Genomic DNA, 27,229 nt, shown 5'->3' on the forward strand with positions numbered 1-27,229 from the left:
CAACCATGGCCTATGCTTGAACGATGACAAAACAGAGCTCATCATCCTGGGCACGGCAGCCCGTATCTCCAAACTTAACCAAAACTACTCCGCCTTCATCATCGATGGCAACACTATCAAGGTCGCCAGAGAAGTAAAAACCCTAGGTTTTTACCTTGATGCGACACTATCTTTCACCAAACAGGTGAACTCACTGTCATCATCCACTGCCTATACATGCAAGTTAATACGAGCTGGGAAACCATTCCTTTCAGAGGACAGCTGTCTTATTCTAGCTAGAGCCCTCATTTTATCGAAACTAGATTATTGCAACGCCCTCTACATAGGGACTACCAAACAAATCATCCACAGAATCCAAGTGCTCCAAAACAATGCACTTAGAGCGGCCCTAAGTATCCCCAGAAGTGCACACATTTCAGAAATAAGACGAAAACACAAATGGCTTTCCACCCAAGAAAAAATCAACCTTAAATCTGCGTCCCTTATCCACAAATGCCTAAACAACAAAGCTCCCCGATACCTCTCAGAACGCTTCAACAGGAAAAATCCAACGAGACTCACAAGGACAGCCAGCCCCAACTGCCTCCTAGTGCCCAGATTCAAACTAGCCACCATTGGAGGTTCCAGCTTCCCAGTTAAGGCAGCACAGTTATGGAACTCCCTACCCCTTGCACTCAGATCTGACCAAACCTTCAATAACTTCAGAAAGAACACCATAAAATGGCTTATTGAGAATGCGACATAGCGTATGTCACTTTATACGTAACGTCTTCTTATAATGTTTGTACTAACCTGCTTTTACTGTTTGATCGCCATAGATTTGACTGTTTAGCTACGCCTTATCTGCACTTGCACTTGCCCTACCCTGCAGATTCGAAATGTCCACTATGCCTGTAACCTGTAACGTTAACTAATCTGTAACCTGTAAACGTTAACTAAGCTGTAAACCTCCTTGTTCTCTTGCGCCCTGCTACCCTAGGGTCTGGTGCGCACAATAAATAAATAAACAAACAAACAAACAAACAAACCATGGCAAATATTTTTGGTATTTAAACTGGCAAGGTATTATATTGACTTTGTCCCGCCTCCTTCAGTGATTGCCGGACCTGGCTGCCACTTTGTGGCAAACCTCCTTTACCAAAAGGTGCTAAATTCATTTCTTCAGGAATGGCTAGGTTGATTGCGATATCAGATTAGATCAAAGAGGCCTAATACTAACCTCTAAGGATTCATTCAATGTATATTTAAGGATTTAAACACATACACAGATGCAAGTTGTAAATTGATGGTTTTATTGCAGGGCCTAGCTTCCTGAGAGTCAGGACCCAAGTAAAGGCATAAAGTTGTATGGTTCAGCTCCCAAAGCTTTGAGTTTAATTTCTTTCATGGGGAAGCCATCCCCATGTTCTGTGTCTTGTTTGGAGAAAGTCAGGAAGCCGCTACATTGCTTTCTATTACCAACAGCTACTATTTCCTCAATGCAGTCTTTAAAAGTTATTTTTATTCTCCCTTTTGCACTGGCCATTTCAACAGAACATTATAACGTTTTCTTTGTAATTACATTTCTATAACAGGTCCACATTTTCAACATCTCTAGGTTTCAAAAAACTGATTCTCAATCCTGTAAAGGAAATGCAAACACACATCAGCTGAAAATGCAGGCCCAATTCAGTTTCCCTGCACTTGTAATTGATGTGCTTTCATCTCAGATGGGAGTATTATTCATTTTAATAAGGGTTTCTCGATACTTTATGGAAACTGGTAGGAATTATTTTATTTGCTTTATTGGTTACTTTGGACATGTATTCTGAATAGAGATGGGCTGTAAATATTGCATATTTCCCCTACGTGTGTTTTTGCAGTGCTGTGTGCAGGATGAACTTTTTAAACTGGTGCTTTTCTCTACAACATTTATTTCAGTATAGATTTACCCAATGGTATCACTTCTGAAAGTCCAATATTGCTGAACCTAAACTAACTTTTTGGGTTATCAAATCAAAGCTGATAATCACGACCCTCAGCCCTCTGAAAAAGGTTGAAACCTTACTGGAAATAAAGAACACCGTTAATTTACGTTACGGAAAAGGTTCTTTGGATTCACTAACTTTAATGAAAAACCATTATAGATTAAGCAGAGAAATATCTCAACACCTAATCCATCTGTTTAAATTTGATGAAGTGGGTATGCAGAGATGCAAAAAAGAGGCAATGAAGGAATTAAATTGAAGACAATCTCAAGTTCCTTAATTGACTTACTCCATAAAGAACAAGGAATTATTTCTGGAGACAAGATTTTCCAAGACCTGTTGAATTTTCATTCTGTGTCAGAAACATGGGGCCTCATTACGACCCAGGCGGTAAGTTACCGCCTGGGTCGTACCTTTACCACCATGGCGTAAACTATGTTTACGCCATGGTGGTTGGCGGACTTACCGCCCCATTCCGAGGTTGGCGGGGCGGTAAGTCCCCAATCCCCATTTACCCTTCCCCATTCCCATTTTTGCCCCATAGGGCATAATGGGAGTGGGGAAGGCGTTAATTACGCCACCGTAAATTACGGTGGCGTAATTAACATCAAGGTCCCTTAGCGCCATGGATTTTAACACCTGCTAAAAGCAGGTGTTAAATCCTCCATGGCGCTAAGGGACCTCGGAATCAGGCGGTAAGGGTCGGCGCTGTTTACGCCGCCGTAAACCCCTTACCGCCTGAGTCGTAATGAGGCCCATGATCAGTTATGATATGATATGGTATGATGTGGCATTTATAACGCGCCTGTACACACGTGTTTCTAGGCGTGACAAGACAAGGAGGGGGAAACAAGCGAGGACAAAACAACAATCTTACTAGGCCTTGTGTCATTCAGATCGTACAAGTGCAGGGAAGAGGGAAGGGGAGAAGTGCCAGGGAGGAGGGAAAGGGGAAAGTGCAGTTAACTCACAAGTGCAGCCAGCAGGTGGTGCATAAGTGCAGAGCAAAGAGACAGTAGGGTTGCAGATACAGACCCTTAAGTCTGGGGAGGCTGGAGACAGTGCAAGGGCAACTGGACATGCAGGAACCTGGGCCCGAGATCAGAGAGTGACCAGGTGACCAGTGTGTGGAGAAGTCAGGTCATCAGCAGGGGAGAGGAAGAGAGAAAGCAGAAGCGAAAAGGAAGGTCTTGAGTTGCTTCCAGAACCAGAGGTGATTCTGCTCACGTTTGAGAATGGCAGAGAAGCTTTTTCCAGAGGGAGGCCTTAGCTGAGGAGATAGATCTGCCCCCAACTCTCTGCTTGGAGAAGTGTCTGACCCTCAGAGAGTTGGAGGTGGATGAGCAGAGAGCTTGAGAAGGAAGATGTTTTGGAAGAGAAAGTTGGAGGTAGAGCGGTCACAGGCCCCAGAAAGCCTTGTGGATGATGTAGAGGGTCTTGAAGTTGATCCTTGCAGCCAAGGGGAGCTAGTGAAGAGATTTCAGAGCTGGAGAGATACGATCCCTGGGCTTGAGACCAAGGACAAGTCTTGCAGTCCAGTCCTGTTCTGCATACGTTGTAAGGGTCGAAGAGTAGAAGCAGAAAGATTTAGAAAGAGGCTGTTGCAATAGTCCAGCCTAGAGAGGACCAGAACTCTGGAGACAGTGAGTTTATGGGGGAAAGTGAGAAAAGGAAGAATACCTCTGACGAGGTGCAGCTGATAGTTTGACTTCTTAGAGACGTAAGAGATGTGAGGAGAGAAGGAGAGGGTGAAGTCGAAGCTGACACTAAGGTTCTTAGTTTCACAGGAAGTAGCAGGAAGAGGGCCCAGAGTTTGCAGCCAGAGAGAGAGAGGAAAGGAGGGAGTGGGTGTCCCAATGAGGAGGATCTCAGTCTTGCTGGCATTAAGGTGTCATTTATCTCTGGTGGAAAAGTATGAATCTGATCCCAGTTTTCCCTTAAATCTGATAGAAACAGATTCAATAAGATTGGGGCTAGGGGACATCCCTGTTTTAGTCCTCGATTGGTGGGTATTTCTTTTGTTAATATTCCTTGATCATTGAGTCCATTTTTGATCACAGTAGGTTTCTATTCACCATATTGAACGCTTTTCTAAGATCTACAAATGCTAAGTAGGTTTTCATTTGGTTTCTTAGGCCTCCCCCCTTCAAAATATTTACCAAAAACAGATTTAGTTCCGTCCCGACTCCCGGGATAAACCCAGATTGCCAGGGCTCCAAACATTTAGTCTCTTCTATCCACTTCCTGGACGGTTTCAGGAGCAAAGCTGCAAAATATTTCCCAAAGACATCCAGAAGGACAATAGGCCGATAGTTCGAAGGATCAGTCCTATTGCCCTTCTTGAAGATGGGGACAATAATAGCCAGTCTCCATGAATCCGGAATCACTCCTGATCTCATCACCTGGGTAAAGAGTTTGAAAATAAATGGCAAACAGGCCTCTCTATGTTCCTTTATTATAGAGTTTCTCAGTCCATGTGGACCCAGTGCATTCGATGCATTAAATATTTTTAATAAAATCTCCAAATCAAGAATGTCCATGGGAAAAATACAAGGCACGCTTGTTTCACCCTTAGCCTCCATGGCTCAGTTAAATTCTTCTCCAAATAGCTCCTTATAAAAATAGCACCATGCCTCTTATGTTACCATGTTAATTAAAGAAGGTCGATTTGGGGGGGGGGGGTGGCTCTACTCAGCCATGGCCAAATATGTTTAATATCTTTATTTGCTAGTTCTATGAGCATTGCATCCACATCCTTTTGCACTAGCTTTGCTTTATGTCCTTGTAACCAGTTTTAATATCTAGATCTTGTTTTTCTGCAAATCAAATCGATAGCAGGACGCCATCTTCCCTACAAGTTTCAAATATTTGTTAAAAAGCATTTTTCCTCTCTTATCTTACCATCATATGCATGAATATGTGATAAGGACTGGGAACTTCCTGTTTTTTATGGTCAGAGGAACTACAGAAACAAGGGAGAATAATTTATATCTGCTTGTTTCTCCCACTGTATGTCAACGTTTTTCAACATACTGGGAACGTCTTGAGGTCTCAACCTCAATCGGGTTCTAGTGGAGGTCACCTCCACCCTGTTTTCCCACTTTCTCTCACTCCTGTTTTTTCCCCCAAACATAGTCTCAAGAGGGCGGGATCACTACTTTGCTTTTGTATCACCTCCATTTGATGCATCTCACCTAATATATTCGAAGATACAAATATATAATCTAGGATCCATGATTGACTGCCATTTGACCAGGTCACCTGTGCCGGCTTATCACCTTTTATTTGACCATTACTGCCGCTTTTACTGCATTGCTGACCTCTAGATTTATCCTTGAAGTAGTGGATCACCTCCAGTAAGATGCTGAAGGGAAATTCTCCACTTGAAGGTCAAAGATCAGCTGATTTACTGAAGTGGAATTACCTACGCTGCCACCATTCATAATGACATAGTAAATTCACAGGACTGAGTGCTTGTAATGGAAAACGAGTTTGGCAGGAATTCCACATTAGCATTTACAGAATCACCACCAAACTCAAACTTATAGGGCCTAATTGTGTGTTTGGTGTTAATTCTGTGATTTTTACTGTGGTATTACCTCCACATTGCTTTACTACTGTCACTCAGTCCTGTAAACTTACAGCAGGATTTCTAAGGCTGGCAACGGGGTCTCCATTTTCGAATCCAGAGCAATCACAGGGATTTTTGGCAGATTTATTATGAGTAGTAACCTCAGTAAATCCACAGATTTTTTGCCAATTTAGAATTCACTGCTGAAGTAAAAGTGGTAGTAATTCTGTTATTGCTCAAAATAGTGGCAATAATAGAATTACTGCCACATTATCATTGCAGGGCTGAATTCCTACTGCAGCCCAGAATCTTTTGCACTAGAATAAAAAGAAAACGAAGTGCAAAAGAAGAGAAAAAAACACATTGTAGCCTTTCTGGTCTGGTCGGTGGACATGCATGCCTTTGCCTATGGCATGGACAATACTATAGCGACGCGGAGCATTGCAAATCATCAATAATATTAATAGCTCACTTGATCATGCATCAAGGACAAATGCTAAAGGTGTCTATGTTGGTCCTGAATTGGAATCATTGTAGGATCCGCCCACCACAGCACTTAGAATTACGGACAACCCATAATATACTGCAGCGATTAGGATGAGGGTCTAACTCAATGGGACTTTAAACTGTGGGTCTGTGAATGATTGGCTGTTGAAGAGCCATGAACCAGACTTCCATGTAGGATTGGGTTACCTAAAAGTTTCTGTGGTTGAAAAATGTAGTTTTTTTGTTCACAAATGTTTTCAAAACATTGCACTCTTGCTGATGGTTGAAGTAGAGACGGTCTAATGCATAATTGCAACCCCGCCACTCTTGGCATGGTTTCATAATTAAATTAAATCTAGTTCTTCTTTGTCTCAGGTATGTTTTACTGCACTTCATCTCCTCCATTTTATTTTTTCTCAACATCTTTCCGTTTTAGCATAGTAACTGCCAAGCAACCGTGAATACCTAGACGCAATGAACTTCCAAGTGCTCATAAGAGATTAAAACAATCCAAAAGTTCTGTGGACGTGTACTTTTGGTGACAGGAACATTTGCAGACAAGCCACTTCAGTTTACCACGGCAGCCTGCTTTTGATAGTGAGGTAAAACAATTATGGAATTAGAAAGACGAGGCTGTCTAAAGAAAGCAAACATAGTGCGTGTGCTTCAGGCACCCAACCTGGCATGTTCCAGGAGGTGTTCTGCAGGGGACAGCGCAAGCGACAGCATGGGCGCCCTGAGAGCGGACTGGGAAAGGGTACTGCCGTGACCCCGCAGGCCTTTCTTTGTCTAAGCTGGTTTTAATGGGACGCCGCGCCGGTTGCTTACTCAGCTGTTGTGCCTGGCAGCATATTGTAATTAACAGCTTGAACAGCTGTAGAATGCAGCACACGTTGGCATTAAGACGATGCGACTCTGTCGTTGCTATCCCGGTTGGAAAGGCGGCCTCGATGAGCAGCCAGGGTTTTTATCTCTGCTTATTCCAGGAGCTGAACTTAAAAGCAGATCTGACGTGATCCTAAAGCTGTGCTTTACCTCAGCAATCTTTAAATGGAAACTGAAATCTCCACGGCCTGTTCAGCTATCTCAGTTCCTCGCGCGATAAGTCACGTGTCTGGCACCCACGTCAGGCTGACAGTGGCATTTTTAAAAAAATGTCATTTCTATTTCCCACTGATAGCAGAGGACACTCTGGAAAGCAACGCAGGCCTTATTTTCTTGTTCAACATTAGTGATGGAAAATATTCATGGGATCACTCCGACAAATACCTGGTATTATTTATGTTTATTCTGAAGGGTTTCTATATTCTAATGTGCCACAGTCCTTGAAAATGTATTATTCAAATGTCCTAATGGATTCTCTCTCACAAGCAACAGATGCATCCGACCAGAATCATACTACATAATGACAAGCAAGGACATTCGTACAGAAATAGCACATTCAGCAAAGGGACGGTGGACGAGGAAAGAAATCCAAGCCGATGGCTTCTTTGCACGTGATTAAGAGTCTGTTTTAGCATTTTCAGATATTGCTCATGAGTTCAAATCGTTTCCACTTGCAAGATTCCTATGTTAAAGCCATTGATAGCAGGGAGGCTTCCGCAACAATGTGTCTAGGCTGTACATTTTATTCTTAGGCTCCAGACTCTTCAATTTTCACAGCCTTTACACTGCAACCTGCCCCCCTAGCACTAGCTGTCACTGGGACGTTTTTCACAGACTTACAAGTGTTTTTTGTTTTAATAAATTTTTGTTAGACTGTCATGAAGGTGTAAGCTAGTGGCGAATCCCCCTCACTTTCATGAGTGGGGGTTTATATTCTATTAAAGACACAGAGGTCAGCATTATGCATGTAATTCCTTATCTACGCGTCCAGCAGCAAAGAAAATTAGACTTTAAGAAAAAAATGTATAAGACAAATTGAACAGTTTTGTAAAAACATTAGATGGAGTTAGAGAATCAGCTGGGTGCATGGCCTCTGTAAGAGTACATCACAGCCAGTCCCTTTCCATAAAAAGATGCATCATTAGTCCATCTTCCCTCATCTGTAACAATCCGAATGAAAGCAGGTACTTAGATCAAGGATCTAAGCAAGATGTAACCGAGCATCACTGTCCACTTCACCCATTGTCCTGCAACCTTGTGCATGAAAATGAACGCTCACCAAGAACCTTAATCTCATTCATCCCTGATAGGCCAGTAAGCTTTTTTAGATCCATGACGTCTGTTCCTACATTGGCATCTGAGGGAAGATAAAAGAAAATTCTGGGGGGAAGGGGGGGCGGAGGTACTAACGACACTGCAAACTTTATTCTCCTGACATCCAAATTGCAGTAGGTAACTATGGCAACTGCATGTATAGTACAGCACTCTCCGGTACACAGTATGACCCACTGGAGAGTGGAATCTACATCAACATTTATGGCAAAACAATGGACCTGTTTAAACAAGAAATGTCACTACCAGAGGATTCGCTCCCTGAAGGTGTTAGTGTTCCAAGGAAGGACTTTACAGAACAGAACGGCAGACCCAGGAATGACCGACAATATTCTTGAGAATAGAAAGTTATTCTAATTGGTGTGGAAAAAAAATAAGGGCTGTAGGATCTTATCAGACCCGCATCTTCACAGGAATCATGGGGACCTCCCTGCTTACCTGTCTATGGTTATTCATAGAATGTGTAACCATTAGGGCACCACTCAAGAAAAAACGTTGAATGGGCTGATCTTCAGCTCACCACCAATTATCATCTACTCGAAGGCTCTGCTAGAGAGTTGGAAAATATCTTTTTATGCTATCTGTAGAATCTCCTCTCAACTTAATATCAAAATCTGTATTATCGAGTTGTTTCATGACTTACAATTCATATTTCTTTGTATCTCACACCATTATGCCTCCACCTTTATCATGATTGTTTCGTAATGATAGAAGGCTATTCCAATCAACTTTAGAAAAATTGTAACTAGAATTATGTTTACCTCTTTGTTGTAGATCACAAATAGAGTGAAAATGTCTTAGAACAACTTTTAAAAAAATCACAGTTGCTTTAGAAACCATTTGTAAGGATGGTGTAAGGAATGATTTTGGTTTGAAGGGAGTACTACCTGCCTTCTCCTGTCTCTCTGTACTGTCTGAGCAGAAAAGGTCTTAAAGTCGTATTTTTCAGAAAAATGTACGTAATTCAATTTCTGCATCCATTCTACTAGGGCTTTTCATCGGTGTGAAAGAGAATCCCTTCTGATATGATATGATATGGCACTTATAACGTGCCTATACACAAGTGTTTCGAGACGTGAAAGAATGATGTAAACACTGCGACCTCCTGTTCTGTCAATATTTTATCTGAAATGGTGTAAATGGCCGACAGTTTGTCTACCGCCTGTAGGCCCATTTCCGTGTCTCAAAGAAACTGGGTAGTGGCGGTGGGGCTTTTTTTGAGGTGGAAAGGGAGTTCTTTGGGAGGATATAATGTCGGGTGTCCTTGAGGTACAAAATTGGACGGTGGTGGATAACAAAATTGTGAATAGTTCTGTTGCTGAAAATATTGTCTCCCTCTTCTCCCTCTATTCTGTGATCTATGATTGGGTTAATATCTTCTCATTCCTCTACTCTAAGACATGTCACATCATCTGAGGCTGTATCCGAAAAAGTGACTCATTTTCCATGTGTGGCCTGTCCTTGTGTCTGACCCTCTGGATCCTTCCAATAAGTTGGGCCCTGATAGTCTGGACTGAGATAAGGGTAAGCAGTCTCTTTGGTAACATTTTTAATATCTTTTAACAATTTTTCCATTTATCAGTTTGTTTTTCAATCATTTCTAATTTTTCTTTCATATTTAATATCGTAGTGTCTTTAGAGAAAACTAACTCTGCCCTTTCAATCTCTTCACCTATTTTAATGCTTTTTCTCACTGCAGTATTGATTATGAGAAGCATCCAATCATGACTGCATTTTGTAGCTACTCCTGAGAAAGAATTTGTATACTCCTCATCGTCCACATATAGGCATGGTTCATTTGGGACTAGTAGGCAATATATGCACAATGTTCTTTTTTAAATATTCTGTCAAGAGATGACTGTGCATCTCAGTCCTAAATTTTGTTTTCTTTAATTTGAGAATGCTGTCACTCGTGATATTGAGGTAATCACCGGTGACATTATTGTTAAAATGGATTTCTGAACTCTGACCTGGAGGGGCAGAGATTCAGAAGGCCAACCTAGTTTCTTGGAACAGGGTAACCTCTGGACAAGCCAGACCAATCAGGGTAGCTATGGCAGGCGGTCAAGACTAAGTCTCAAGAGGGGTGAGGGTGACTGAAAGACCTCAATGAGCACACAAAGCAAGGACACTTACAAATTACTCCAGACAGGTGTTATATTAAAAATATAGACACATTTATTACAAGGCCTTTGTAATATAGACCATAGCAAAGAATCACAATAATACTGAAGTAAACCAACACATCACAATCAGCATGATATATATACAAGACCAGAGGGGTCTAACGGATTAAGAAGCAGGAAATATGTAGACCACCTAGATGTGGAGGAAAACAGGTAGTGCAAGTAATCTTTAGACCCAGTTCCACATCAAGAATACACCTAACTAAGAGGCAGTTCAAGCCCTACGAAGAGAGGCCCCTTATGCTCAATATTACATGCACGCGCTTGTGCCAATGGAAAAAAAGGGTCTCTTCAAGGGTCACTAGCAGCTCAGGAAGGTGGATACGGTAGATGAAGAACAAGTCCCCACTATTCAAGCAGGACCTCCACTTGCGGGCAGAGGCAGGTTGAGAGTGCGGGATGGAGTCGCTATTTCGCAACAGCGGTGGAAAGGAAAGGAGCCCTCAGGGGCCACTTTGTGTGTAAAAATGGGCTCCTGCGCTAGGGGCCACCGGTTGGGGTATGGACTACTCACCGCTCCCCGACGCAGGCAGACCCAGACTTCGCCAGTAAAGACCAATTCGCTGGCAGGTTCGAAGTGACAATCAGGATGTCTCGACATTGTGTAATTTCCACGGTAGCAGGCTTCAGGGTCAAGGGGGTCACAAGTGCAGCAAACTTGCACAGGTCCTTGCCACAGCAGGACCTGTGCACTTCAGACCTGGGAATGCCATTTGTACGAAATTCGATGTGAGGGTGCCGTGGACACAGAGCAAGCAGTATACCAAGTTTCAAGTGCTTCCTCGAAACCGCGGTGGGGACAGAGCAAACATCCTGCGTAAGCTAGTCAGCCCACTGGTTGGCCCAGGGACACTTCCGAAGAGGCTTACTTGCAGGGTTTGATGAAGGTGCCGAGAATAGTTGGTCCCACTATTCCAATGGGTCGAAGCGCCTTCGCAGACCTTCTACGACGATCAGATGCAGAGGGGTCTCGCAGGACAACAGCGGGCTCAGGGTGCCAAACCTTCCAGCGGGTCACCAGCAGTTCCTCGACTTGGCTTCTTGTTGCCGAATACTTGGCTCCTTATCCTTTGTTCGGGTGAACTCAGGAGTTCGACATGGTAGTGGTGTTCTCGGCCTCCTCTTATCCAAAGTTCCCTTCGCCCCAAAATGGAGAGGACCCAGTGGGAGATCTGCTCACAAACACTCACTCCATACGTGGACCAATCACGGACCACGGTGGTCCCAGGCATTTAAGACACTCCAGACTCTCTGGCACCCAGTATGTGTATTGGGAACAGACATCCCAGCCCACATCCTGGAGGTACACACAAGGCATGCAGAAGCCTGCGAAAGCTTTGGGGTTTCGCGGGAAAGTGCATGACCAAATAAGGAAGGTGAAGGGGCAAGATAGCCAAAGTTCACAAAAAGTCCAGCGAGAGTTTCTAGGGCCTTTGGAATAACTAGAGACCCAAGGGTGCGGTAAAGTAAGTTATATTGCACTCTTGTTACATGTTGCACAAAAGCTGCAACATGTGGAAAGGACTATAGGAAACAAAGTCTCCTAGTACTGACTGTCTTAAGGGCATGTCAGTTTCTCCATAAGAAGTGGGCGAAAGCCGAGAGGAGTGCGGCTGAGGGCTGCGCTTCTCTGGCAAAGGTTAGATCAGGGTATAGAAAAGCAGCAAAAAGTTTGGGGGTTGACACATGGAGGGGAAATTACATTTGAATATGAAATCTTTCCTAACACTCGCCCCTCCCAGACTAAGGACAGGGGGAACTAATCCCCCCCTGGATGAGTTTCTTGTTCAGGTCGGTTAAACATTCTGGGCAACCCGTCAGCATTGCTATGTTGGACACCTGGTCTATGCTCAATAGTGAAATCAAAGCCTTGCAGACTTATGGACCACCTAAGCAACTTTGGATTCTCTCCCTTCATGTTCATTAGCCACTTTAAGGGCTTATGGTCAGTTTGCACAGTGAAGTGGGTCCCGTAGAGGTAGGGCCTCAGCTTCTGTAGGGCCCACACAACAGAGAAACATTCTTTCTCTACTGTGGATCATCTGAGCTCTCTGTCCTTAAGCTGGTGACTGATGAAGCCAATAGGGTGTTCCTTACCCTTCTCATCTACTTGTGATAGTATTGCTCCTATCCCAGTGTTAGAGGCATCTGTCTGCACAATAAAAGGTCTTTGGTAATCAGGGGCCCTGAGCAGAGGGGCCTGGCACAAGGAGCTTTTTAATCCATTGAAGGCCTTCTCACACTCTTCAGTCCAAGTTACCTTCTTGGGTTTCTTTGGAGTAGTGAGAGCAGTCAGAGGGGCAGCTATGGTGCCATAGACTGCCATGACATTTCTATAATACCCAGTGAGTCCTAAGAAGGCTCTCACTTGGGTCTGTGTAGTGGGGGTAGGCCAGTCTTGTGCTGCTTGTACTTTACTGGGTAGAGGCGGTATCCTCCCTCCACCTACTTCATGTCCAAGGTAAACCACTGAGCCTTGTCCATTCTGGCACTTACTGGCCTTTATGGTCAAGTGGGCCTTTTGAAGAGCCTGTAACACAATCCCAAAGTTTTTCACATGGTCTGCCCATGTGGCACTGAAAACTGCTATATCATCCAGTTATGCAAGACCAAATTCGTCCAACCCATTCAACACATGATTCACAAGCCTCTGGAAGGTGACAGGTGCATTCTTCAACCCAAAAGGCATTCCCCTGAACTGGTAAAGGCCCTCTGGAGTTGAGAAAGCTGTCTTTTCCTTGGCATGTTCTACTGAGGTACTTGGAGGCGCCCAAGGTATCCACCAGTTCATCTGTTTTAGGCAAGGGGTGTGCATCTGTCTTGGTGACATTTAGAGCCCTGTAATCCACACAGAACCTCAATTCAGAAGTACCTGCTTTTGGAACCAGAACCACAGGGTTGGACAAAGGACTACTAGAGGGTTCAATCACCCCAAGCTCTAACATTTTGTTGACCTCCGTCTTAATGTAAGACCGTACTTTGTCTGACATTCTGTATCCCCTACTTTTGGTAGGTACACTGTCTCCTGTGTCTATGTTATGTTTGCACCAAGGCGGAAACCAGGGAACTGTGAAAACAGGGGGGAAAATTGCCTAAGCAAACGTTTCACCTCAGCCTGCTGATCAGAAGTCAGGTGAGGGGCCACTCGGACACCCTCAATGGAGCTAGCTGAAGGACTGCTTTGGAATAGGTCAGGAAGAGGTTCAGACTCCTCTTCCTCAACATCTCAAGCCAATAGCAGTGCTGCGATTTCAACTCTTGGGATGAAAGCCTTCAGCCTATTTACGTGGAACACTTTTGGAGCCTGTCCAGGCCTTCCAAGGTCCACTAAATATTTGACCTCACCCAGTGACTCCACCACTGTGTAGGGGCCTGACCATTTATCCTGTAAAGCCCTATGCCTTATGGGATTCATGATCAGGACTTTCTGACCAGGTTTAAAGTTGATGAGGGAAGCTTTCTGGTCATACCAGTGTTTCACCAAAGCTTGTCCTGCCTTCAACTTGTCACTAGCCAGATCCATCAGGAGTACCATCCTTTTCCTGAGCCCTAACACTTATAGTCTACTACGTTGGTAGTAATGGGGGAGTGGGCATCTCCCATCCCTCCTTGACTATGGCTAAGGGTCCCCGTACTGGGTGGCCAAACAGAAGTTCAAAGGGGCTGAAGCCAACACCCTCTTGTGGTACCTCTCTGTAGGCAAATAGTAAGCATGGTAAAAGAAGATCCCATTTTCTTCTTTGAGGTTCTTCCAGAGCCCCAATCATACATTTCAAGGTCCTGTTAAACCTTTCCACCAGACCACTGGTCTGGGGGTGGTAGGCGGAAGAAAACGTATAGGTGACCCCACATTCCTTCCACATAGCCTGCATATACTTTGACATAAAGTTGCTGCCTCTGTCAGGCACAACTTCTTTAGGGAAGCCAACCCTAGGAAAGATGCCAAGTAAAGCTTTTGCAACTGACTTGGCAGTCACAGTTTTCAATGGAATGGCCTCAGGATACCTGGTGGCATGGTCGACAAGCACCAGGATAAACCTATTGCGTGAGGATGTTTGGGGGTCAAGGGGACCAACAATGTTGATCCCTACCCTCTCAAATGGTACCCCCACAACTGGGAGTGGTACCAATGGAGCTTGGATTGTTGAAACACTCTTACCAGATAACTGGCAGGAGGCACAACTCCTGCAGTGACTTTCTACTTGCACCCCCATCTTGGGCCAGTAGAAGTGCATGGATAACCTTTGCTTGGTCCTCTTAATAGCAAGGTGACTAGCAAGGGGCACTTCATGCACCAGCTGCAGGAGGAAGGGTCTTACAGCAAAGGGAACCACCAACCTCCTATGGTCCCCTTCTGTAGACTCTGTAGGCTCACTATACAGGAGCCCACCTTCCCAATAAATCTGATGCATCCCAGGAGGATCACCCTCAAGCTGGGAGCAGGCCTGTCTCCTTAGGCCTTCCAGAGATGGGCACTCACGTTGGCCTTTATTGAATTCTTCCCTGTCAGGACCTCCTTATACTAACAAATTGTTTAGTTCAGGATGGTCATGGGGGTTAAATACTTCAGGCATCACCACCTCCTCGTCAGGTCCGGGTGATTGACCAACTACCTCCACCTCAGTGGTAGGTGAGTTAGGGGGGAATATTTTCTTTCCCTCTTTTTATTTTTTTGACTTCTTTAGCCTTGGGTTTCCCTTTTGGCTGGGGCAGGGCATTGGTCTTGGCCATTGCTGCCCTCGTTTGAGACCTTGTGCAGGGTCTGTCAGCAGTGTCTACCACAAGCCCTAAAGCTCGGAGATCATTGCCCAACAAGACCTTTCCTGGGACACTCCTCTGAATGCTCACTGGAATCCTGACTGCTGTACCATTGATAGTAAGATTTACAGGTATTACTGAGAATATGAGAGGTGGGACATCAGCCAACTTAGTGGGCATCAGAGTAGTTCTGGCAACTTCCTCTGGGTCTACCAAGGTAGAATCCACTACAGTTCGACTGCACCCACTATCCCTTTCAGAGCAAAACAGAAATAAAATGAAACAGAAATGACTTTGAATATTTTGTATTGCATGTATAGTTACTGTAAATTGGCACATTATGAAAGTCACGCATTACATTTTAATTGCGCAACATAGTGCAGGGTTAAATGAATATAAAATAAAGGGCACAAAAACACCAAATGCGTTACGCTTTTCTTTGTCGTCCTTAAAGGGGTGCAGGGTTTGGGATGATCTGTTTAAGAAAAGTTGGGTAACATGCAAAGGGAACCAGGGGTTGCGGCGGTGTACCCCGCATATGTTTGCGGTACGCTTTTCCTCTGCTTGTGAATTTTTACATGACTAATAAATGTGTTCAACGAACGCTGTGTGCGCGTCTCGTTTTCGCAGCATTTGCATGTGATGAAATCTCCCATGATAAAGCCACCCTAGACCAAATCAAACAGAATAAATGACATAGCATAGTGGCATACCATTTCCAAAATGAATATGAAGTCAAATGAATGATTAATACATTTTATTATTAAAAAATATACTATATCTCTCAGCTCATCAACTTGACAAATCTTGATGAATCCCTTCACAGACTGCAATGCATAAATCACTTGTTTATCATAAGCTGAAAGTAAACCTGATTCCAGATCATCAACACACAGTAACGGCTCCATTCATGAGGCCTCCAAAAGGAAAAGCATAATTTTCTCTTTGAAATGCGAAAATTAAACGAATACAAATCCCAACACCAGGATATCTGCACAATGCTGTTTGCTACCTATCCAAAGGTGAACTAAACCAAAACCATGTATCTTTCTCTCAATGCTAGAGAAAGCAATCTTGTAAGGCAAATGCAATAATGCAATAATTGATAAAGAATCATTCTTTCTTCGCAATAACCCAAAGGTATAAGCGCTAATGACCGATGGTAAAATACTACCCTCTATTTCAGAAATGTACTAACAAATGCAATCTTAAAATGCAAAATAAAAATGCCAAAATATTCAGTCCAAGCTTTAAACGCTACAATGCAATTCCAGAATGGAATGCAATAATAATAGAGAATGCTGAATGTTAGGTAAGAGCATTTTTCAATTAAAGCAAGGCTAATACCCAGCAACCCTTTTCTTAGAGACTCTTACAAATTTTCTCTTTCCACCTACCTGACCAGTGTTAAAATGGCTAAGTCACTTTTTTTTTTTCCTCAGAAAATTGAAACTGCTCTATGTCAGCCCAAAACCCTGTTTTCTATTGTGAATTCACTAGCCTCTTGTGAGACCCTTACTTCCAGGGTCAAACCCTCTCAAAAGCTGTGCGATGATCTTGCTTTGTTTTTTATCAATAGAATCGAAGTGATGCGCACAAATATTGCAAAATCCCCAGCGATAGTGACTTTGGGTGCCATCAAACCACGACCTCCACCCACCATTGATCCCACGGTCAATTGGTTGACTTTCCCTCTATTTACTGAGACAGGGGTCCTAGTGGCTATCTTAAGAATTAAGTCATCCTCTTCTGAGGACCCTATTCCCCCTACTATTATGAAGAAGATCACCCCAGATCTATTGGCAGATATTACTTTGGCTATTAATAATTCCTGTCAATCAGGACAGGTCCCCTCGGAGCTAAAATCCGCGAGGATTATCCCCCTTCTTAAGAAGCCCTTACTTGACCCCACGGTCCCGGCCAATTTTCGTCCTATCTCTCTGCTTCCCTTTCTGTCCAAACTTTTGGAATCTCTTATGACTCCCCTTCTTTCCTCTTTCCTGGAAACATCTAAGATCTTCAATCCTGCACAGGCAGGCTTTAGACCAGGGAGAGGCACTGAAAGTGTGCTGGTCTCCGTGCAGGACGACATGTCCAGGCTTGTTGACTCAGGTGGGGTTGGCGCCTTGATTTTGTTAGATCTGTCAGCTGCATTTGATACGGTTGACCACCCCATCCTGTTGTCACGCCTGGCCCAGATCGGGATATCCGGTCAGGTCCTTGCATGGTTTACTTCCTTTCTCTCTGACCGCACGCAAACTCTTACTATGCCCCCTTTTCTTTCTTCATCCTGCTTTCTTACCCGCAGTGTCCCACAGGGCTCCTCACTCTCCCCGATCCTGTTTAATATCTGTATCTGGGCACTGGTCTGCCTCATCCGCTCCCACGGCCTCAACTGTTATTCTTATGCTGACGACACTCACATTTTGATCCGGCTAGATCAAGACCAAGCCGAGGTGTCGTCATGCCTTCATGACTGTTTGAGAGCCGTTGGTGACTGGATGGATCAGAACTTGCTTAAACTTAACGGTGACAAAACGGAGGTGTTGGTGGTGGGCTGTCCCCCGGATCCCTCACTGTGGACCTCTGCTTTTTGGACCATTTCTTTAGGCCCCCTTTCCAGCCCAGTAAGCAAAGTGAAAAACCTGGGTGTTATTCTCTCTGCCTCTCTTTCTATGTCCAATCAAGTGACAGCTGTGTGCCAAGCTTCCCACCACCAGATTAGGGTTTTGAAGAGGGTCTTACCCATGATACCGGAAGCCATTTGCCCTCCTGTAGTGGCTGCATTAGTTCTTTCTCGTTTGGACTACTGCAACTCACTGTATCTGTCACAGCCAATTGGTTTAATACAGCGGCTTCAGCGTATACAGAATCTGGCGGCTAGGCTAGCCACAGGCACTCCCTATGGAGCTCATAGCTCTCCTGTGCTCTGCCAACTTCACTGGCTCCCGGTGCACAAGCGTGTCCACTTCAAGTCTCTGTGCATTGTCCATCGGGCGATTCACGGTCAAGGAGCTGAGTTTCTACAGACTAAATTCTCACGCTACCTCCCTGAACGCAATCTACGCTCCTCTACTGCCAATCTTCTCGTAGTTCCCGGATTTAATCGTGTGAGGATTGGCGGCAGGGCCTTCTCCATAGCAGCGGCTAAACTTTGGAACGATCTCCCTTCGGTATTGAAGACTGTCCCTAACCACCTTGGTTTTAGAAGAGCACTTAAGACCACAGTGTTTTAGTCTCCTATCTCCTTGGCTTCTACTTCTTCCTGAGCTCTCCTCTCTAGTGCCATGATGCCCCTGGGCAACTGTGCGCTCTACAAGAATAGATAACATAACATAACCTATTGAATGCCTGCTTCTAAGTCAAGCAGGGCTCTCCCTGTCATAAAATGGGGCCTGCCAACGGATGACCGGTTCTTCCGGCTGCTTCCTTAGCTCCCCATCAAGTCAATCAACAAATCAGCTTCCAATCTGTAGTCTTGCCAGTCTACCCTAATGGAGATTTGCTTACCATTTATATACCTATTTGATGGAAAATCAGCAGGAATCTCACTTGATGGACATCCTTCTGAGTCTGGCATTCCTAATGCAATCATATGAAGCAAGAGTTCTGAAACCCTGCCCCTAAGGTGTGCTTGTTCAATTTTCATGCCCCCAATCTTATAAATTGGTCACCAACTTTTTAGGTTTGTTGAACAATTCCCACTTAGTTATGTCATATCAACTGATGCAAATGTAACTGTTTACTCTGTCTGCAGTAAGGTGGCAGAAGCCTTTCCTATCTAAAAGCCACACACTTATCGTGTCCCTAGAGAGATTCAGTTGGTGATTAAGTAGCAAAATTCTGCTATCACCGACCACGTGGTTCTTCCCTGTATAAAGGAAAAGGAAATGTTGCGTGGCTTTCGTGAGAGCTAATAAAATCCCTTTTGGAAGGAATATCAATTAAATGGTTCTTTTCTATTGCCGGCTGCTGGTTTCACTTAACACGTTTTAGAATTCTATGCAGAATTACATTCAAAATTTAGAGAATGTATTGCAAAGGTAAAGCAAACTCTTCCAGGTTACCTCTCAGTGTCCCGTGCTTTCCAATGATTCCTGCTCATGCAAGGCACGTATTTAAGCATTTAGCAACTAAGAACTCTAGACACGATGGGCCTGATTCACAGAGCGTATTCCAATGGGATTGCACCATTATAAAATGCTTCTGTGAATCAGGCCCTATATCTGTCATTAGAATCCTTCAGGCCTAATCCAGTTTTCTCTTACTGGCTTTCAGGTTTAGGGCAATGATGGAAATGGCATCTCATGCGCTATTATGCCACCCTTCTGGGCAGAATGGGTCCTACCATGACAGCGGAAGCTGTTAGAAATGTCACATAAGGATTGGTGAAGTCATCTGTAAAGGTCTCTGTACACTTGAATTTTCAATCTCAAAGTCTAATCTGGCCAAAATGCAAGTCTTGCAGATAAATCCCAACTGAATCCAAAACTGACCGCCATCAGGTGCAAATCCAAGAGGTGATAACTATGGCCCTTAGAAAAAAGATCATATACTCCAATATTAAAGGCAAAAAATGCACTTTCCCCCAACTGGCATTCCCATTCACCTTGGCCCAGAACAAATAGTCATTGCAAAATGGAACCTAGATGTCGTATCACAGATAGTCTGATACACTGCTTTGGAAAAATCCAATCTACTATCTGACTACGAAAATTTGAGCAAATGATATTGACCATCACTTACTCTGTCTCTTTTGCATTCATGCTCTTCCAATCGTATCCATTCGTATCCTCTGTCTTCTCTCTCCTCACAACTCCATTGCCTCCTCGCTCTCTCATTTTGGCTGGCTTTCCTTTCATTCCCAACTTAAATTCCACTTCCTGTGTCTTGTCTTTAAATCTCTTCACGATGCTGCTCCCCCATATCTCTCCTCTCTCATCCTACACTCCCTCCCGCTCTCTCCGATGTGCCTATCTCTTCCTTCTCTCTGTCCCCCGTCCCTATGCGCCTCCTCTCGTTTTCGTTCCTTTCAGCTCTTGGCTCTCCTTCACTGGAACTCCCACCTCTCTCTATCCGTTCCATCCCCACCTCTTCCTCCTTTCATGTCTCCTTGAAATCTCTTCTTCTCTACTCCCCTCCCTGACACTCCTATCCCCTCCTTCTACCTTCCTCTCTCCTCCCTTTTACCCTCCTCTTCTTACCTCTCTCTTCCTGCTCCGTTCCTCTTAAGTCTCCTCTCCTCCTCTCTCATCCTCAGCCTATTACTCTTTCTGTTTCCCACTTCCTTCCCCTTCTCCACCCCCTCCTCTCTCGTTTATCTTCACTGGCAAATTGTTCTACTTACTGTTTTACTGGTTTGATTCATATTTTGTAATTGCTTCTACTGTTTTTATTGTATCCTTGTTGTTGTTATAATGTAAAGAGCTTTGCCGTAAAGTGCTGTATAAATACAATAAACCTAAACATAAACATGTTCTGCGGGTACAAATGGGCAGCAGAATCAAGACAAATTGCCAAAGATGACCTAGATGAGAGTGTCCTGTGCACTCCAGGAACATATGTCTTATGGCCATAGATATGTTGTAAAGTCTGCCATCATGTATCTAAATGATAGATACACATGGGAATTGGGCTGGAAGACTAGGAATGCCATGAGAGGTTGGGTCACTAGGATGCTGGCATGTAGGAACCCAAATTAGGGGTACTCCCCAGTGCCCCTGCCTCTAGCAGCATTTTACTGTCCTGGGATCAAGATGGTCCCACAGGTTCACTGCTTCACTATGTTCCATAATCAAGTTTGGATCTAATGAAGCTTTTAACACCTGATAGCTTATGAAGAAAGGTGATGAAGCAAAGGATTTTGTTGAAGTTGCTTTGGATGTGAAGTAGCATAAATGTTCGGAAAACCCAACAAAAAGCTGTGAATATCTGTTGTTAGCTGGCATATTGAGCTGTGTGCTAGATCTCTAAGTGCATAGGGGCCAGAACGCTATAAGCCTGGAAATTAGCTCAGCAATATATTCCTGAAGAAGTGATCTGGGCGCTCTGCCCATGAGGATGTGGGCTGGGCCTATATCCCTGGAGTGAGCAGGGCAACACGTTGAAAATTAGAAAAAGCATGGTAAGTGCTATATCCCTGACACAGTTTGCAGGTGTGAAGAAGCGTGCTGGTTGCTATATCCCTGAGGTTGCGTTTACAAGGACGAGAAGCGAGAAGAGTGCTATTGAGAAGCGAACTGGGTGATATAACTCTGAGACTTGGTTTAGAACATGGAACCAAAGTGAGACCAGAATCCCTACCAGATAGGTAAATCTAGACACATTATGATGTATTCATTTCTTGCATGTTCACCGTAGGTAGTTCAGAGAGTAGAACATCCTTTTCGTTTGTCAATGATCCCCTAAGTCGTATTGGCATCTATCCCAGTGCCCATCCTGACTTAACTATTTGAGAGTTAAGAAAATCAAACATATATTTTGTGCCAGGTGTTCTGCCGCAGTTAGTAGGCACAGGTTTCTACGGTGAAAGTGCATAAACAATGATAATTCCAATCCACAACTTCTACCTGCCCCTGTAGTGTAAAAGCATACTACCGGTAAGAAGTAAAAAGGGAAAGGAATGAGAAATGGGTGAAGAGTTAGGAAACACGTGCTGACCCCAGGGAGACCTGCATGTCAACAAAGCACTCTATTACATGTATTCAATGGCTACGCAGCAGGACCACAAGAATAAAAGTACATTACAGTAATAACTCCTTCTAGGCTCACCTGTCTGTCGATCCAGCAGCGTCTGTGGAAAAGCGGACATCATGGATGGGATGACACCACCAGCTGTAGAGGCAGATTCTGTACTATTACCAGGATCGAAGTGTCAGCTGGATTCTCACAGGGTTAGCAGGGCCACCAGCAGGTGACCCTGATTATCAGTGAAGTACAGGTAAGAGAATGGGGAAAGTCAGACAGCACTAGCCAAAATGAAAGTAATTTCTTAAGCATTCACTAAGCAGGCAAACTGCTTGGAGGAATGCCTAATTTAACTATTCCACTTTAGAAAACTCCTGTGTTTACTTAGTCCTACTCGTCTAATTATAGGGTATGTTAATGTTAAAGGATATTTGTACCGCGCACTATCACCACCGGAGTGGTCCCCTGGCGCTCTTGGCGGCTCTGAAAAAGGGAAAAGGGGGGTGGGGAGTTAGTGAGAAGAAGCTGGAAAAGTGCAAGAGAGCAGTGATGTTCTGTTGGCGGCCTCAGCCGGGAGGGTCCATTGGCTGGGCCTGGGGTGTTATACAGATCGGCAGTCGTTGTGTATTGTTGTGCAAGTCTATGTGTGTTTTGTTTTGTTGTTGCAGTGTAGTGAAGTTTGTGCGGTTTGTTGTGCTGTAGGCTTCTGGTTGTGTTTGGGTAGAGTTTGAGTGTTGTATGCAGAGGGTGGGAAATTGTTGGTGGATCGGTTAATTGGCATTGCTGTCCTGCAGTGAGGTGCTTAAAAATGTAATTGGGCAATACTTATATGTTTATTTCAAAAAAATCCTTAGGACTGCTTATCACCTGCTTTGTACACAATGGCGAAAGAAGTCAGGTATGTTTCAGCACATAAAGCAGATATAAAGTTATGGATTACTTCTGGCTAGCTGCTTATAAGATGGCTATTAAACTTTACTGAGGTAAATTGACATGTTACAGTGGATTCAGGTACTGGGAGTCATACTCCCAGAGAAGGACGAAGAACATGCGATGTGAGAGAAAGAGATTAGATGGGAACAGAAGGACTTTGTATGGTATACTGTGAATTGTAGTAAAGATATCAAAACGTCAAATAATCCAACAAGAAGCGACATTATGAGAGGAATAGCTCGTTGAAGTATGCTTGTAAATAGTAGGAAAGACACAAAACATCTAAAATGTAGTCAAACCTTTGGAAGGAAAGAAGAAACTATGGATGCTGCATTGAGGGAATCAGTTGTAAAGAAGTGTCTCACAGAAATTATGCAAGACAGTAAAAGATGCTGCACTGCACTATGGGAAGCAGAAGCCAAACTGTCTAACAGATCTTGGTTGAGCGAAGAACAATTGTGCTACTATCAATACATCCACAAGACATTGGGCCTCATTACACGTTTTTCGGTCCAGGAAATACGCTACTAACAGTAAGCTTGACCTGGCGGGTGGAACGGCACCCGCGAGCAGAGCATGCCAGATGCACCGGCACCATTCTGAATAGTGTCGGTGCATCCGACCTCCCCATTCATACCTATGGGGGTCAATGGGAATGGGCAGCATTTTTTTCTGGTGCCTGTGAATGGGCAAATACCGGTTCGGCGGGCCCGGAATACCCCGGTAATTGCCCATTCGCGGGTGCCGGAAAAAATCTGCCAAACTTGTAATGAGGCCCATTGTGTGAGAGAAGAATTATTGCAAATGAATTCCAGAAAACTGAAGACAAGTGAACGCCCAAAAGAGCCTTTGTGAAATATTGCTGCTACGTTTCAGAAACTGGAGGAGGTGTACTGAACTGTTCAACAGATGTCAAGTGAGAAAATAACCACTATTTCTTTATTCTGGGAATGTAAGTGCACCAAAAGTAACCAGAGAAAGGAGGAGAGAACATGTAAAGCAAGACATGCAATATTGTGAGGTGTGAAAGTTCATATCTCAGGACTTTACAAAGTAAAATCAAAAAGATATATATCTTACTCCTGGCAATTGTGTATTAGTTAAAACATTGTTTGTGGTTCCCTTCTTTAGGAGGATTTGTTGTGGTCTTGTGAAAGTGTCGCTGTGAGTGCTGGAAGGCATGAGAATGCCAGTGAGCTTGAGTGCGGGGGAATGAGGGCGCGAGCGGCCTGTAAGTGTGACGAGATTCGAGAGATGACTGTTGAGTGAAAAAAGCAGAGCTGCAGGGAGAACGATAGCCTGGGTGGCGCAGTGCCTGGCTTTTGCCCTGTTGACAACCTGTGCCCTGCTAGGCACCAACCACCTGTCGGGACAATACAGTCGGTGTACTCACCGACGCGCAGCAAGCGTCACTGTTCAGCTCCAGGCGCTTGTCACTTCCCCACAGGATTCTTCACACAAGGGAACTGCCTCGGCTAAGAACACCAGAGAAGCTTATAGTAATGACATGAATGGATGCGTGACACGTTTCACACCGGGGTTCATCTAAAAGGTTTAACCAAATGTAATCACAGCAAGTTTAAGTTGTGGTTCGGACACATCAATTGGAAACAGCTTTAACTTTCTGATGCTGCTGTTTGCTTTAGCGGAATACAGGTAAACCTAGCCTAATCACTTAAACTCTACTACTCCACCCAAGTCCAGAGGTAACATTTTGGTTGAAAAGCCAGATTCACGAGGGACTAGTGGCCGCCCTCCTGATCATTAGTTTCCTGATTTCCTTTAGGATGTACCACGAGGTGACCATTAAGGAACTCCTCTCATGGACACTTCAAATCTCGGTGACACAATTATCCCTTATATGATTAGCATTTCTGGAAGCCACCTGTTCCACGTTTCTTTTTCCTTCTTACGTAGATACTCACAACAGTAAATTACCTGTAGGGTTCTGCTCGCCCCAGGAAGCTGGATGCACATTTCTCTGCCAATAAGGGAATGTTTAATATTCCTCTAATCTTATATACTGTCATACAAGACCATTCCCAAATATTTGTCGAATATGACTAGCCAAGATACTGTAGCAAAACCAGTAGCTACAGTAGTCTAGTGAGAATATCTTTGGTTTTTAATATTTTCATTGTATTGGTAGATTTATAGATTGCAATAGCCTGGTAGGTATTAGCTAACATGTTATACACATGATACTACATTGAAAAGAGACCTACTGCACTCAAATCTTGGCTCAGACGTGGATAGTCAATCACTGTCAGTACCCGAAAATTGGCCTGCAACCAAAACACTGTTGAAGCCATTCAGGAGCCTTCTTGCACAGCCACGAACGCCGTGCATCAAGCAGAAGGCATATTTGGCAAATGCATCATCTCTACCTTTGCTATGGAGACATGCTGTAAAGCCAGACCAGAGAACCTGCAGATGATCAGTTTGGAACCTGTACATAAAAAAAGCCAGAAGTGGGAGATGTGAATGCAGGCTCGGCAGAAAGGAAAAGATCCAAGACACAAGAACCAGTTTAAACAAGAGGGACATCTGAGAGATGGAAAGAAGCACAAGCTTCAGTGCAGATGGTGACAGACTGATAGGCTGAGAAGCATTGGTACAAATAACACTAGTGCATGCTATATAGGTGTTGACATTCCCATAATCTACCGTGCTAACTATGCATGGCAGGTAGCCCATTTATCACTGTTTGACGCGTGTGTGTGTGTGTGTGTGTGCGCGTGTGTGCGCGCGCGTGCGCGCGCATGCATGTCCATGCATCCGAATTTCCACTCACCACTAGCCAGTAACAACTAATAATTGTCTCTTGGCAAGTGTGAAATTATGTGCTGCATGTAAGTAGAGAATGGATGGGGTGAGTGGCTTTTTATACCAGGCTAGTAGCTTGCAACTTGAATTGTTTGCCCCTGCGTATACACACCACAATGATCTCCCTACTTCAGGTTTCCTGAGCTTGCTCACTGATCCTCATCACTCTGGGATGGCATAGCTGCCGGATTTCCAGTGATCTCCTCGTAGTGCAAGAAAAGTAGAGATGATGTCAAACATGCCTGTCCTTTGCCCCACCTACTCCCAACGGCCTCAAGACAGCCTGCTTCACCACACTATATATATGTTGGAGCTGTTCATGCACACATCTGTAAAACAGTGGCACGTCTGAGGCAGCCTTTTCCTCTCTTATGATTGCAGTCAGATACAATACATTCTGCTTCACCTTAGGAGGCTTACTCTCACCTGTCTGTGTCTTTCTATAGGAAAAGGCTTCCTGCCAGGCCAATCACCGCAGAAAAGAGCTGTCATGTACATAGCTACTCACTCTCTGCTCATCCTTACTCTCAGCTCATATCTAATGCATGGTGGACTCTGACACACCACCAACTAAGGAAAGCTGCTATTGACTACCCTGTCATAAGTGCTGGTATGTGTCTTACATGCAATAAGACAATAACGTGTCTTACATGCAGTCTTTTATGTTGTGCCTGAGATTGCTGAGAGGTGCTGTCACTGAATGGGGTTTGTGATGTCACCTGGATTGCTCTGAGAGTTTAACCGGTGTGAGTAGTTGGTAAGTGTCAGTTAGAGCGTTCCTCCTGAGAAGTAGATCCTGAGAAGTAGATCTCTATCTTACCTGTAACAGCTACCAAGCAAGCATACCCCGAGTGCCTTTGGACTGTGGCTAAACATTGCTACCCTGGCAATGAGGGGATTTCCAAAACCAAACACATCTGTGCAAGGAATAAGCCTAACTGAGACACTCACCGCCCATCAAAGCCTAAGCAAAGGCATCCATCCCTCCTTATATATAAAGCTAGCAAGTCTTGCATGACCTCAACATCCACTTTAAACCAGCATAAAAAAACACATTTCTACCTTGGTCTATTCTCGGCAGCAAGAAAAGCATCATCATCATGCCCACAGGTCTGTTCTCTGGTGCGGGCTGACTTGGAGCTGGCTGGGGCCTTATGTAAACTCAGCACCTTTGGGTCACAGCTGCACTTTTAGACGGTAGTCATGAACAAACCTGTAGGCTGATGATGAGGCACTCATGGACTGAGAAAAAGGCTTAAAGGCAACCACTGAGCGGCTACTGGGGAAACGAGCTGAAAGATGTTTGTTTGTTTCTTTTGTTTGTTTATTTATTTATAACGTGCACCAGACCCGAGGGTATTTGGGTGCAGAAAGCATAAAGAGGATTGTTCAGTTTACGTAACAATGCTGTGCATTACATTACAATACTTACAATACAATACATTAGTAGACAGTACTAAAAATTATCATACAAATGAACAAGTGGAGGCAAGAGGCATCAGATACATTATATACAGAAATAGGGGTCAGTAGTGGGAGCAGGGCGTAGTGAGGAGTTAGATGTCATGTTCCTTAATCCAATGGATTAGGTTGGATCT

This window comes from Ambystoma mexicanum, chromosome 5q (genome assembly GCF_040938575.1).
Source record: "Ambystoma mexicanum isolate Mex_15411 chromosome 5q, UKY_AmexF1_1, whole genome shotgun sequence".
Classification (NCBI taxonomy): Eukaryota; Metazoa; Chordata; class Amphibia; order Caudata; family Ambystomatidae; genus Ambystoma; species Ambystoma mexicanum.